At 41.6% G+C, this 14,587-nt stretch overlaps 1 protein-coding gene across 15 annotated transcripts in view; it reads left to right on the top strand.

Annotated features, from left to right (window-relative positions):
- Window positions 1-8,620: 8,620 nt before the first annotated feature.
- The window catches only part of LOC148394573 (uncharacterized), a 53,157-nt gene continuing 47,190 nt past the window's right edge, over window positions 8,621-14,587 (top strand). For 13 of the 15 annotated variants that reach the window (XR_015859999.1, XR_015860003.1, XR_015860000.1 and 10 more), the window contains exons 1-2: window positions 8,621-8,991; window positions 12,518-12,610. The gene's annotated coding sequence lies outside the window, so the exon portion shown is untranslated. Of the gene's footprint in view, window positions 8,992-10,394; window positions 11,341-12,502; window positions 12,611-14,587 lie in introns of those variants that run through there. The other 2 variants (XM_088383606.1, XM_088383607.1) reach the window with 2 other exon arrangements.

Genomic DNA, 14,587 nt, shown 5'->3' with positions numbered 1-14,587 from the left:
ACAATGTTTGCTATTTGGAGGCATGTAGGAACCTGCGCTAATTATGTTAGCCCAGTACTGTGAGTTACCAAGAAGCTAGCAATGTTTTGTTTTAGTTTTACAGTCATTTTCAACAGTGTCAATGACCAGCTTAAAGAAAACAAAAATGAAAAACAGTTACAGCACTCAGGACACAATTCAAAATAATTGACAGATGAATCTGTTGAAATAATCACTGTTGAGGCCTTACATCCGTTTTCTAGCTCATTAAAAATACATGCAGAAAGCTGCGTCTCTTTTTAAAATGTGCCAGATAACGGCTTCTGTGCCAGTGTCATCGCCAGAGAGATTTTCTTCTGGCACTTTTTCTTGTTTTGATCCTACTTGGTGAAATCACTGCTGCTGCTGCTTATTATTCACAATGCACTTTCTTTTTGTCACACATAGGGAGGGCATAAATAATGTTATTTATTTTTTTGGGAGCCTTACAGAGATAAAATCAAGTGCTGTGAAAGAAGCCCCGGCAGCTCAGTTAATTCACTTCTTAACTTCATGTTTGTAACCTCTTTTTGGAATCTCACAAACAAACAAAGCAGGAGGAACAATCAAATGATTAAAGAGAGTGTCAGCAAAGTGCATTATTTCTTCCGTGCCCCATCTAAATCAACGCTCACGCTCTTGGAATACGCTCGGTCTTTATCACAGAGGACATCTTTGTCACGGCAGCGGATACACGTCTAGAACTGCAACTAAAAGAGCAAGCGGGAATCGAACACACGAAGACGTGAGCGGCACTGAAATGGTCGCTGTTTGGCAGTTGAGAGATGCTCTGAAGATCTTTGGTTGGAGGCTTTCATGACAAACAACATCTGAGCAGAAACATGAACAGACCCGCTGATAACGGGAGAAACGCAAATACAGTCTTGCAGTGACTCACAAACATTTTCTATTCCAGATTGTGAAGATGTCTCGCTTAACACGTCAATGGGAGATGCAGCAGCTATCAAAAGTCTACGCACCCCTGTTTGAATGCCAGGTTTGTGTGATATTAAAACATACGCCAAGCATAACGTTTAATTTGAGAATGATCTAATTAACCAAACGATACTAAACAAAAGTAGCAGCAATATGTAATAAGTTATCAGACTAATGATTTTTTTTTTGACAATACTAATCGTCAAAGGTTTTGTCTTGGAATTGTTATTTCAGTGTGGCTGTCCTCACGTTGTTCAATTATTTCTTCAAGTTCTGAAGAGCTATATACTTTTGACATCCCCGTCCTAATTTGATTTCCCGCCATCATTTAAAGCACAAGTACTACGATTACACGACTGCTCATTCCCAACACAATCTGAAGTGGTAAAAAAACAAATCTCCCAATCAGCAACATGAGTGGGCCATTTCGGAGCTAATTTTACAAGTATTTAAATAGCTTATCTTTGTGAAACTTATTGTTAATGCATTCAACTCAAGCTTTTGCCGACCGCAGACAGTCATGATTAGAATTAGTGACGATGTCTGTTATTGGTTATTGCGCGTCTGAGCTGATATTGCACTGCTGGGATGAAAAGAATGGCGAGTGTTGCATCGAGAATCTGCGTTATTGTAATATCCAGGAAATGCCACTTCAACAAATAACTGCATGACTCCAAAAGCGAACTACAGCTTTGAGGGCAAAGCATTCTTGTCCAATTCCATCCTGTCTTGTTTTACAGTCAAGCACCTCTTTCTGACTTTATCCTTCAACTCCTCTGCTGTCAGTCCTGATTAGCGGCCCTTTGTTGCACTGTATTGTAGAAACTCTCCATTATTCTCTCAGAATGAAGCATGTTAAATTTTCAAATGGACACTTGTTGGAGTGTCAATCACAAATATATCATCCCCCCCTCACCCAAAAAAAAAAAAAAAAAAAAAAAAATATATATATATATATATATATATATATATATATATATATATATACTCGGAAGCTGTTATGTAGTGATCATTCTTAAATTGGTGGAATCAGCATTTTAAGACTCCCGTGTGCTCTGTGCGGTCATAAACTAGAATGAAGAACTCTCGGAGGAGGCGCGTAGGAAATATCGGCATCATAAAACAAATATGAAGGAAATATAACAGGAATGCGGCGATAGAGTACAACACACAATCTTTCACAAAACATTTTTCTGGATTGGAAAACAGTAGTCAGAATATAAGTCGAAACACAATGTCTGACCAAAAAGCAAGACCTAAAAGCAAGAATCAATTACAGTTTTTAAACCGTTAGCAAGATTCAAACGTAGCCTCACTTCGCTACAATGTATGATAATTGAATGACATGATTGTGAAAGTGAATTGTTGTCACAGAGAACATAACAAAATAGCAGCGCTAGTAGTGCTAAGCTAGCATTAGCACTGTTAACTCGCTAGCTTGGTAGCTACTTTGGTAGCATGACTTGCTCAGAATTGATTTAGCTCTTTCTTTAAACACTGCATAGCCATTTTCATTTATTGTATATGCCTTTTAATGGTGTTCCTGTTTCAGTTATCAAGGGCTTGATAGTTTTAATTGCGTATTATGAATCATTGCTCACTCATTGTGGAGTGCCATCCTGTGAGAGCAAACGGGACAAAAGGGGGAAGTGACAGGCGGATGAGAGAATTGCACTACAGGCCACAGAGGAGGAATGAATAATGCATTTGTCACAATGGTGTAACTTTGCAGAATGACAGTGATCAAAGTCGTCTCAGGCAAGACTGCTATTAAGAAGGGAGCAAGATTAAAATGGCTGAGCGAGTGGAAAAGCCAACACCACAGGAGGAGACGGCTCCTCTGTACCCTTGACACTTTCTGTCATAACTCGTTTCACATTTACACTTTTGCCCCCCCTCACCATCAACCCTTGCCACCAATCCTGCCTTTATAAAGAGCTTTGATAATTCATTTTGGAAATGATATAACTGCTTTCCAGAAAGCTCTTCACCGAGGGATACACCTCTTCTCTTGCATGTTAGAACCCCCCCACCCCCACCGCCCCGACTCCAAAAAAAGACTTCCATCATCTGTTTGTCTTTGCACAGTAGATGGAAAGGCACACAAACACACTCACACGCAAACACACAGTCACAACAGACGTCTCTGCCGTATTGTATTTGTAAGATAACTGGGTGTGGGCGTCTGCAAAACAGCTCATTTTGCACCGAAGTCAAAATCCATCTATCAGCGCTTTAGGCCGAGAAGGACGCATCGCGGCGTAAGCCACCCGCTCTCTGTCCGTGGGATGGCGGAGCTGCGCCAGGCCGACGCTTGCTTATCTGCCGCCTCCCATTTGATGTGCGCCATTGAGATCAATGAGCAACTGTCAACCTCCTTTTGCTCGGAAGGCAGAAGCAGTGCAGGATCTGCCGGTTGCCTGAATGATGTCCAATTGGGGACAGTAGATGATTATTAGACTGACTTGACAAAGTAGAAACCATTATTCAGGCCATAATAGTTGTATTTGATTGAGTTTTTCTTTGTTATGTATTTATTATGTATTTCAGATGGCATTCAGCCAACAGTGTTTGAGAGCACAGACCATGGCTTGATAGATTTTATTTCCTTTTATGAAGCCTCATTTTATGCAAGCAGTTTATTTAAACGCTCTTCTTTACGGTACGCAAAATTTACATTATTATTATTTTTTTCTTTTTGGCTAAAAAAAAATATTTGCTTGTGGCAGGGTTATTATTGGTGATGAAAAGCAAATTCTAAAATCATCTTAAAGTGCCATTACAAAAACAATAGTTTATTAAAACTACATTTTGAAAATATCCATGAATCCATAACTTGAATCCAGCTATAAAGACATCAATGTCTACATCATTGCTGATGCCTGTCGTGTGTATTTGGATTGATTACCCCCCCGCCATCTGTTAAGGGAAAAGGACCCAAAATGCAGGCTTGCGCAGCAAACAAACCCAACCAGCAGGGATGCTTCCTTCCGTGATGCTTCCTAAATCACAGCAGCCTTTGTTTGCCCATGTGCTGGGCTGTACGCGTTGAGGAAAATGACTTCACGGGGCATACAAGGGGCATCAAATAATTGCGGCGCTCCAGGCAGAGCCGCTAGGACGGAAATAAAACAAGTGCTCTCCGCTCTAAAAATAAGCCCGTTCACACTAGGATGCGGGCTTGTCGGCTGTTTGATGAGAGAGGCCACGCACGGCACATAAACTGTACAGCGCAACCACGCAAGCCTTTCTCTCTACCAATATGACACATAGACCGTAACTTTATTTTTTTTTTTCTCCCATCTCGCTCACAAAACAGTTCACACCTTGCGCAGGCAGTCCTCTTCTGCGATGTGTGTATACTGTTTGAAATTCCACAACACACACACACACACACACACACACGCGCGCCGGCTATGCGCATACTTACATTTCACGCATGCATCGGAATCAAATTAGCTATTAGTGACACTTTTTAATACTTCATAACGAGGATATCCCCCTGAAGCCCTTGTTACCTAGCAACCGCAATTGGAACACGCGGCATCCGGATGTTGCACAGATCCCATACTTAATGTAAATGTCGAGCTATTCTAAGTACAGTATGCATTCCATATAGGAAGGGTTTAATTCTTAATTGCATTTTTAAGTAAGCACTGGATTGAAAGACACTTTGACTCCGTCTGTCTCCTTCAACAGCGTCCTTAGATTCGTGTCTTTGGCCGCCGTGTCTGTGTCTCTTCTGGCACCGGGCTGAATATTTCTAGAGTTGTTAATGTGTTCCATTTGTTACCTTGCTTACAGTCTTGGACTCTTCCCCAGGTAGTTGGGTGTTCGAATGCTGCCAAAAAAGCAGTTGAGCGTGCGCAAATGCTAAGCAAAATGAATTGCTCCTGACACCAGCGCCGTTTTTTATTTGGCATGTTTCTTTGCTCTTTTTGTTATCATCACGTTGCAGCGGTTTGATTTTGCAAGTAAACATGCACAGCTGTTAGCATAGCCTTACAAAAAGAGGATTTGCGATTCTCGCTAAATTTATAGTTGGCTGCTCGATCATTAAATAGTTTTTTTTGGGGGGGGGGATTGTTCTGATCCCGTCACGTGATTGGTAAATCGTAATTGGCTGCAAAAGACATTTATATATATCATTAAAATTTGGCAAGGCTCCCAACAACACTTCTCGTTAGTGTGTCAAATTTACAAGGCCCATTTATTTTCCCTTTACAAGGACTTTAAAGCAACACGTGGATTGTCCGGTGTTTTTCCTGATGTCTATATCAAATAAATAAACAAACAAACAAATAAATATATTAAAGAGCACATCCATTAGTTGACCAGCCCTCAACATGCAATTCATGATGCACTAGCTAGCCCCACGCATGCATTTTTGATGTTCTAGAAAAATAGAGCAGCAGCCTCATTTTTGCTTTGCTGCAAGAATCCAGCCTCCCGTCGACACTCACAATCAAGCCGCTGATTTTGTAAAATGTCCCAAGACACTGTTTGCATTCTCCTCTCAACGTCTTCTGTCGAGGTCATGTATGCGCCAAAGACTTGCTTGCAGTCAAATATCAATACTGGACAAGGGAAAGAAAATGAGCTGATGATTTTGAAGTAACTCATTTTTTGTTCTCACCTCCAGTCAGATGAAGTTCATTATAACGTAAATTTGAATAATCTATCGGTCGGTTATCTTAGTAAATACTGTTGTACCGCTTAAGCACATCAATAGGTTCCTCGTTAAGTGGGATGAATTGCAGTCTTTTCAATGCGGGAAAAACAACAAAGGAACTCTTTCTCTGTCTAGACATTTGATGAAGTCGATTAGAAAGCATGTGAGCAGCGAGCGAGGCTGTGTAAGCATAGCAGTTAATTATCGCTCGCTAAAACTTGCTTTTTACCCTTCTTCGCTTTCCCCTTGTGTCACTGTACGTCATTAGCATACTAAAAAGTAAATGGAGGCAAACATTCATAATTGGGATCCAATGGAAAATAGGCGTCTTTGTGCCAGTGAAGTTTTGGCTTCGCAAGGCTACATTCAATTATGGGCTGCTTGTCAGCTGGAATAAATCATTCTTTCCGTGTAATGTTTAATACAGTCAGAAAGAAAAGTTTGACTGCCAAAAGTATTCTCATGTGGGACAACTAATGACTTGGCTGACTGGGCGTTGTTGCCTTGTCATGAAATGTCACCGTCCATCATCATTGAAAGGAGAAGAAAGTTTTCTGGGGGAAAGCGAGGAGATGAAATGAAATAGAAATTAATGACAATAAAAAGTGTATGTATGCTTTGTAACCTCGGGCCGCAGCCTGTATACTTGAGGGAATGAAGCGTCAAATGTTCTGCCTGCTTGTATTTACGCTGACAGTTAAGTGTGAAGGCAAGCGTCCCCTCAAGGACAAACATTCTGGAAACACTATCTGGAAAGATGCTGCTGTCCAAGCTGACTGTCACACCTCTTCACTTTGCTGTCTCCTTGTGGGAACACGTGTAATGCAGGTGCCACTCAGCCAGGAGGAAATTTGAAAGCTCAGCGATGATGAATAAATCCGTTTTTATTTTAGCCTGCTCTTTCCAGTGACCAAAAACATCTACTACTCATGTGGAATGAAAGACTAAAAGGTTTTTCAGACGGGAAGTAAAAGTAAACAAGTGAAATAATGTGGTTGCAAAAGTGTGCACTCCCCTTCAAAGTGAAATAATGTGGTTGCAAAAGCGTGCACACCCCTTTAAAGTACAATGTGGCTGAATAAAGTTCAGCAGTTCTATTCGGCTTTAATAAATGACTTTCGTTCATAATAAACAAAAATTATTATAATTAATGACAATTAACAGAATAACTCAAAGCGATGATTTCACATACAAGCATTCGAGTTGTGAGCCGGGTCACGGAAGAAACTAAACTCATATCACAAGGCACTACTGGACTGAGATCCGTATCACTTCCAGTCAAACTTTGTTTTCGAGATGTTTTTTTTCTCTACTCAGGTTTTCATCGCTGTTGCAGGCGATGCTGTGTCATCATCGTGTGAATTAATCACCCTGGCTCAGCTCAAAATATGCTTACCATCTGTTTCATTTTATTCCAGTGCCCAGCTCATGGCTCATGTTTAATGCATCTGTGCTAATGGCATCATCTATGTGCGGCACAATGGCTGTCTGTGCATGTGCAGAGAAAAGGAGGGAGCCAAACCTTGCTTGTCTGAATGCCTTCAAAAACATCATCAAATCATTTGCTCCACTGCACCCAAAATTGGAAATTACCGTGAATAATAGCTATAAAAAGTCTGACGTAATTTGACAAACTTTACAACTGCACCTCATTGTCATCAAGGCGGCACAGTTAGCCGCTAATTTGATCAAATTAGAAGAGTATTTATGATCTATTAAAATCATGTGCATGGCGGGGTCAAGAGCGACTCACTCTCATGTGATTATCCCCTCGAGTGATGTACGAGGGACATATGGAAGAGGAATACGTAATCGGCCTTTGTAGCACATTTGCTCGCATATAGGCTACTGCTACTGTACCTTCGCCCATACAATATGAATGGCATATAAAACATGCACATGCTCATACAATGTGATGGATGCACATTCCATGTACGGGCATCAAAATTTCATGAGACCAAATCAAGCGCTGAGCAGAATTTCAAGAACATCAAGCTTCAGCGTGTATACTCGTTTCTGAACTGATAACATTGTCTGTATTGGAGGAGACGACGATTAATCGATTATAAAATTGATAATCGTTTTCATCATCTTGTAGGGTCCTTGTTTAATTTAAAATAGTTGAGAGAGAGAGAGCTAGAGCGCTAGAGAAAGCGAGAGAGCGAGAGAGAGAGCGCTAGAGCTACGTAGCTTTGCTGAAAGTCTGTTTACCTTAATGCTAGCAAATAATGCTAAATACAATAGATGAAACTGCATTTATGTGGAAGTGTTTTAATACTTTCCAACAACACATATATTATTTATCCTTTGCGGAAATTGAAAAAAAATCGCTGCTTCTTTTTGAGTCAGTAGTGAAACTCTTCATGTGTCTTTGCATATGTCTGCATAATGTCGCCCCCAGGTGGCAAATGCAGGCATCGCAGAAAATTGCTCACCCGTGACCGAGACGATAATGAGAAGAAATGCTCCAGCAAACGGATGAACCTGCAATTGCGTTATTAAAACTGCCATCGTCATCATGTCTTTCAAATTATCGTCGACTATATTCACACCTAAATAGGTGTGTTTGTAATTGTGAAAAAATGCCGACTAAAGACGAGCTGCAGTGTTGGGGCCCACATCAAATGGCTCCAGCTTTGAGGAAGATGAGAGACCGGCATATCGTCTTAATCTGTTGGTCCCAGAAAAGGCCTTCAGGACCACTTTAATCACCTTGCTGTGTGTTCTTGCTGCTGACTGGCACTTTCTCCTCACATTTTCTCCTCTCCTGTGAAGATGGCCTTGAAGGTTGGCACCTGAACAAACCGAGGTGGTCCTTTAACACAAACAGTGTCCAGCCCTAGCTAATTATTTTGAGTGACTTATGACAGCTTTTTGGTGTTTAAAATAATTTTATTTACTTTATACAATTATTCCTAGGAGTTCACACATTGTTTTTAAATGAACTTTATTTGTCACCTATAGGTGGCGTTGTTCTACTTCACATATACGAATTGGAAGCAGAAGTAGTAGAAGAAGAAAAGCTAGCAAATTATATAACTTTTCGGAGAAGGTACACTGACAAATAATACCGAATATTTCTCATATTTTTGTTTTCTGACTTAATTTGTGAACTTTGAGTGTGTTCACTTTTACTCTGGTGTGTTTTGGGAGAGTTTTCGATCAAGTGGAGAGTTTTATAAGCCGTTGGTTTGTTGACTTAGCTTAGTGGCTAAGTGGCCGCTAACGAGACAAGATGTTTCCACGCCACCCCCCCCGAAAAAGCCCCAACGAATGCCAAGAGGTTAGTTGATGGGACAGAGGATTAATGCTGCTTCATCCTCTGGATTACTACTTGACTGCTGCTTTGGAACATTTTGTACACGGTAAGAATCCCAATAAAGAGTAGGGAAAACAACTCAACCTAACAAAATTCCTGAAAACATTTGTTATTTTACAAAATACAAAACGAGGGAAAGCAACACCGCTAACTAGCATTAGCATGTGTCTTTTTTGTGGTCATTCCTAGTCATGTGATCTCATTATGATCCAACTTTATTACCTTCAAAAAAATGTTGCTAAAATTCCAACTTGTTTGACCTTTAGGCTGTCCGACATTGACGGTTCCGCGGGACTGAACATCCACTAATTACATCGCAAGCTAACATTATTCTCAGCACTAATCAGTCCCTCAGCAAAACTACACAAATGCACTCAGAAAATTTTCGGTACTACTAAGTAGTGAGTCAATGAATGTTATGGGGGTGTGGGCGGCTTTGCAAAATATTAATTAGACATATTTTTGCACAGAATCTTATCTCAATGCCGTATTATCAGTGTCACCTAAGTGACACTAAAAAGTGGTTAAGCATGCAAGATGCCTGCGACCAAAAGGGAACGGCACACTCTGTTAACATCTTTTACCATCCAAGACATTTACAAACGTACAAAGTCACGCCATTTCACCTAAACTAAAATCTTTCTATGCACAATGCGTTTTGGTATTTTATCACAATGCCTTATGCTTCTGGTAGTGGTGTTACTTTTTACAGGATTGCTGATTAACTCAGCTTCCGAGTGCTGTGTGGTAAGACTCAAGTCTGCCAGATGGGAGTCAACACAGCATCTTTTTTTTCTCCTTCTTTTAACCTGATGGAAAGACTCCAGAGAGAAACAGCTGAATGGAGCGAGACAGAAAGAATGGCTGAGTAAGGGGGAAGAACAAGAAAACCACAACAAAAAAATGTTGAGAAGATGTTGGATGCTGAAAGTTAAGTGCCAACTTTATTTATACAGCTGCATCTGTAACAAAGCTTTAAAGTAAAGCAATTAGTCAATTAGCCTGATATGTAGCTTAGCAGCTAGCCGTTCCCGACAACGTCCTCAACAAGCAATATCGCAATTTCACAAGGCAGCGGGAGTCACAGGCCGCCCCCGGAGAATATATACTGTCTGTCAAGCGAGTGATGAGGAGCCTTTAAAGGGTCATAAACCTCACAGCCAGACTCGGGGAACAACAATATACGTGATTCATCACCAGCAAATTCTGGCTACTTCACCTGCTTAGCTCTCAGGCCCCCGATGCACTCCTGTCTTTCAGTGCGATGTGCCGCATAATTGCACTCGAACGCGCAGTAATTCTCCGGCTCGGCCGAGCGAGGGCGGAGGGCATTGCTTTTGTGTCACATCCGCACGCGCGAGTTGCACTCGGGGGGGGGGGGGTTGGGGGGGGGGGGGGGGGTTGGGGGGGGGGGGGGGGGTTGGGGGGGGGGGGGGGGTTGTCGTGACACCGAGGTCACGTTATGAAATGTTCATTTTTTAAAACCGCAGTTGGTGGAAAAAAGCCTTCCTTGGACTTGTGTTGCAATTCATTGTTTTGTCACATGAATTGCCTCCTGTCCGCACAAAAAGAACAGCGCAGCATAAATCTTTTAACAAAGCTTACATGGAAATTGCGAGGCAGATTATTAAATGTGCCCATGAGATGGGGAAGTATACTGTACAGTACATTGAAGAGGCGTTGCTAGGAAACGCTGCTGCCGGATGAGTCAATGAGACTCCAAGAGGGGCTACAATGGAGCAGACCGCCAAGCGGCATCAGCAGCAGCAGCAGCAACAGCAGCCGCACATTCATCCCAGGCTGTGTGGTCATTGCAGTTGTGCTAATTAACATCTTGTCAGTGAAAGGCAGGGTCGGCTTGTTTCACTCGCCCGCCCACCCATTGAAATCATTGCATCTGCACTGAAATGATGAATCTGGACCATAAGATGACAGTGGTGGTATATTAGTCAACTCCACTCAACTGTTTGATTAAAGGCTGTGCTTTAGCCAAGGGCTTGAAGGCGATTCAAAATCAATATGTATCCTGATAGACACATGACCGAAGGCAATAGAAAATGCATTTCACGGTTGTTTCCAAACACGAACGTTACGCAGCTAAACCAACGAAGAAGTGTGGACATGTGCCGTACTGACTTGGAAGAAGAGAGTGGCATGAAATAACTTCCTACTAGAATGCTATTTGTTAGCTTGTTTGCTGTGTTTTGCGTTGTGTGTTAGCATCAAGCTTGCAGACTTTCCTAAGGCAAAGTTCAACCGGGGCCAATTCAGCTGCTTGCTAGCTTGCAAGTTGGTTCACTCGTATCTCAAAGCGGAGCCAGAGGAGCAAAGTTGACGATAAGGCGAAAAGACATTGTGAGAGACAACGTGAGACAACGACAGACTCGCGGGAAAGGTCAGCGGGTTGTCACATTTGGTAAAAGACCGTGCTCGACCCTTCCCTTGTCGCTTGGTCAGTTTTGAAATTGTACATCTCTCATATAAGTGTCATCCAAAAAAAGAAAATGTCATGCCAGAGAGTTGCACGTTCACACGCTAATAATTCTCCCGCACACACTTGCATGCACACATAGTCGAAGACATAATGAGGTGCTAATAATGAGACGCGGCGCTCTCGTCAGACGAGCCCTGTCAGGTGTAGACGATTTCCCATTCTGACGCCGAGTGCAGGCCGCCATTCACAGCAGGGAAGTGTTTCTCGGCATCCTGCATAATCCCACTCGCTGCTCCCACTGTAAACCTGCTGTCGATTCGACATCCACCATAAATAATTCACGTGACATTGGGGAGAATCAATATGTGGAAGTAGCTGTTGTTCGACACACCCAGATGTTGACACCAGTACAAATCCATGGTGTACTTTGTGTACTTCTTTTCATTTTCTGTGATAAAGCCACAAAAAATTTGAAATGAAACATAATTGTTTTAATGAAGCTCGAATTAATAAATGTCATTTAACTATAATAACAAATGTATGTGTGTGGTTTGCTGTGGCATATAAATAACTACACTGCATCAGATTGCCAATCTTAGAAACACTTCTTGGTATGGGTGCAGTGTTGTTCTCGGTCGTTTTTATAGGAATAGGAACAGAACATAAATTTTGTGATTGATCACATCATTATTGCTCGAGGTACAGTGTCGACACAATGTTGAAATGTGTGAGTGCCCTCTTCATGATGAGTCAAATATTTCTTTGTTAATGGAATTGAAGAGTCAATTTCTTTTAACAGAGCCATTATTATTATTATTAAAGTTGTTGGTCCCACTCTGTTTACAGCTGCTCATCGATTTCCATACATATTACTTAAACAATTGCAACTTTACCGCATCCATCATTGTCTCAATTCATCTCTAATCTATTTTCATCTTTTGACTAGTTTGCATATGATTATGACAACACTGCGCTCTGTTGGTGAAATGCTCTTATCACAAGCATCGCCGCCATCTTGGTTGGATTTAAAAAAAAAAGCGTGGGTCTTTGTTGGAATTTTGATGTGTCGACTTAGAGAATTCTTCCGACCTTACTAGTGAATTTTTTTTCATTTCTTGACCAGACTTTCTGTGCTCAGGTTCAAGTGGCCATTCCAACCACATTTGGCATTTTGGCAGACTGCAATTTGGGGAAAATCTTGGCACGTTGCTGCTTTGAAACACGATGTCAGGTAAAAAAAAAAAAAAATCCACCTATTTTAAGCCATCTCAGTGGGCAGCCATTTTTTTTACTGCACTTGCTGTCTACTGAAAATGTCTCCTTATTGGATTTAAACTTCATCACGTAATGTGCTGCTCGGTTGACCAACTATTTTTTTTAGTTGCCCACATTGAAGTTTTTCACTTTATTGAGTATATGCTGTGATTGAATTATGATTTTTTTAATGGCCCACATCAACACATCAAAAAAAAAAAATGCCTGAATGTAATTGCTCATCAGTTTGCACAGAAGATCCAGGAGACTGTGAGTCAAGCTACTGTCTAAGTTGACAAGCTGCAGCTGTCCTTCACATTACATCCATTGTAGCAACATGACAGCTTTATCATCATGTCAGAGCCCTGCAGGCAGGTCCCACCTCGCCCACTGTCAGGGTCCCACCTCGCCCACTGTCAGGGTCCCATCACCCTCGACTCAGAGCTGGTCAGTCGCATGCATTGTATATATAAACAAAGGATCATTCACATGCACACCAATGCACAAAAGGCTGTGATTTGTAAAAACTGAAATGAATGAACTCATAACTGTGTGGCAAATCTGCTAAGCACTCGACACTGTGTTACCCCTTAGCTTGTCTTATTAAAGTAAACTTGATTGTACGCTGCAAGCCACTGCAGTCAGTACTGGAGGTTATAATGCCCCCTGGTGGTGATTGGGCTGATCTGCAGAGTCATTCATGGTGTTGAAAATGGATGAGCTCTGCATTTAAATGTCCAAAATGTGTCTGCAGCACTGCAGTTTATTATTTGTCCACTAGGTGTCAGGGTCTTCCTGCAGACTATACAGGTCGTACATGCACACTTCGTTGGTCTGAAAAATATTGGTTATTTGATCCAAGTAATCTTTTTAATGTTTGTTTACATTTCTATACCTACGAGGTACACTGACAAGAATCACTGCGTAAACTTGTTTGTTGTGGAATGCAGAAAGCCATTTTTACCAAAAAACTTAAAATATTTAGTTGAATTTTCCTACTATTCGGGTGGACTTTGTTTCAAAGTAGGGCATGGTGGTGAAATGTGGAGAGATTTTTTATTTTTTTTTAACAGGCAGTTCATAGTGTAAAAAAGTTTCACGACCTTTGGTGTGCGTAAAATCAATTCGGGGGTGTTCGTTGCGTCAGTCTCCAAAAGAGGGCGACATTACACTTGCAACCCGGATTCTTTCCAACTGCGCACCACCTCGAGACTTCCACATGTGTCTCATGTAAAGTCACTTGAGATTACTTCATGCATTTCTGATTTGGTCACCAGATGACCACGTTATGTTCCCGTTTGACGTCGCTGTAATTACAGTATGACAACGCCTTCACCTTTGTATCATTTGCTAACGACACATTATTTTTGCTTTCAGTAAAGACAACAATTCTGAAGTAATATTATATGCACACACACAAGAAGGTGAAAAGAAAAAAAAAGTGAGATTGTAGCGTGTCTTTGCTGGCTCCTCGCTGCCTGCTTTTCGATCTGGTCCCGGCGGCGCGAGTTAGCCCTAAGCCGCTTTCGCCCCACGCAGCCCCTGCATTCACCAGCATTCACCTAAATCTGTCACACAGATTTGACACTGCGTCACTTGGAGTGCACTCACAAATGACATGTATATAATGTGCAATATTGTGCACATTTACAGCCTGGAATTCCCTCAGAGCATGAACTGTTCTTTTGTTTTTCATCATGTTTGCCCCCCACCCCGCCCCCCATGACCATTCCTTCTTGTTGCAGAAAATACACCTCACATATTATCTAATCTTTTTTGTTGTTGAATAATGCACATTTTTATTTAATCTATCTATTTATATATTTTTGGCCAAAGTTCAGCAGGTGCAAGAAAGGGGGAGACTGAGTGCCCCCTCATCCCTGGCTTACTTGCTCCCCTCGTTCAGCGTCTGCTCTGTCGCTTTTCTTTTCCAGAGAAAGTGGCACTCGCTGGC

The sequence above is a fragment of the Syngnathus floridae genome, chromosome 8 (genome assembly GCF_059516105.1).
Source record: "Syngnathus floridae isolate MCC-2025c chromosome 8, RoL_Sflo_1.0, whole genome shotgun sequence".
Lineage (NCBI taxonomy): Eukaryota > Metazoa > Chordata > Actinopteri > Syngnathiformes > Syngnathidae > Syngnathus > Syngnathus floridae.
This window is presented reverse-complemented; position numbering and strand designations above follow the sequence as displayed.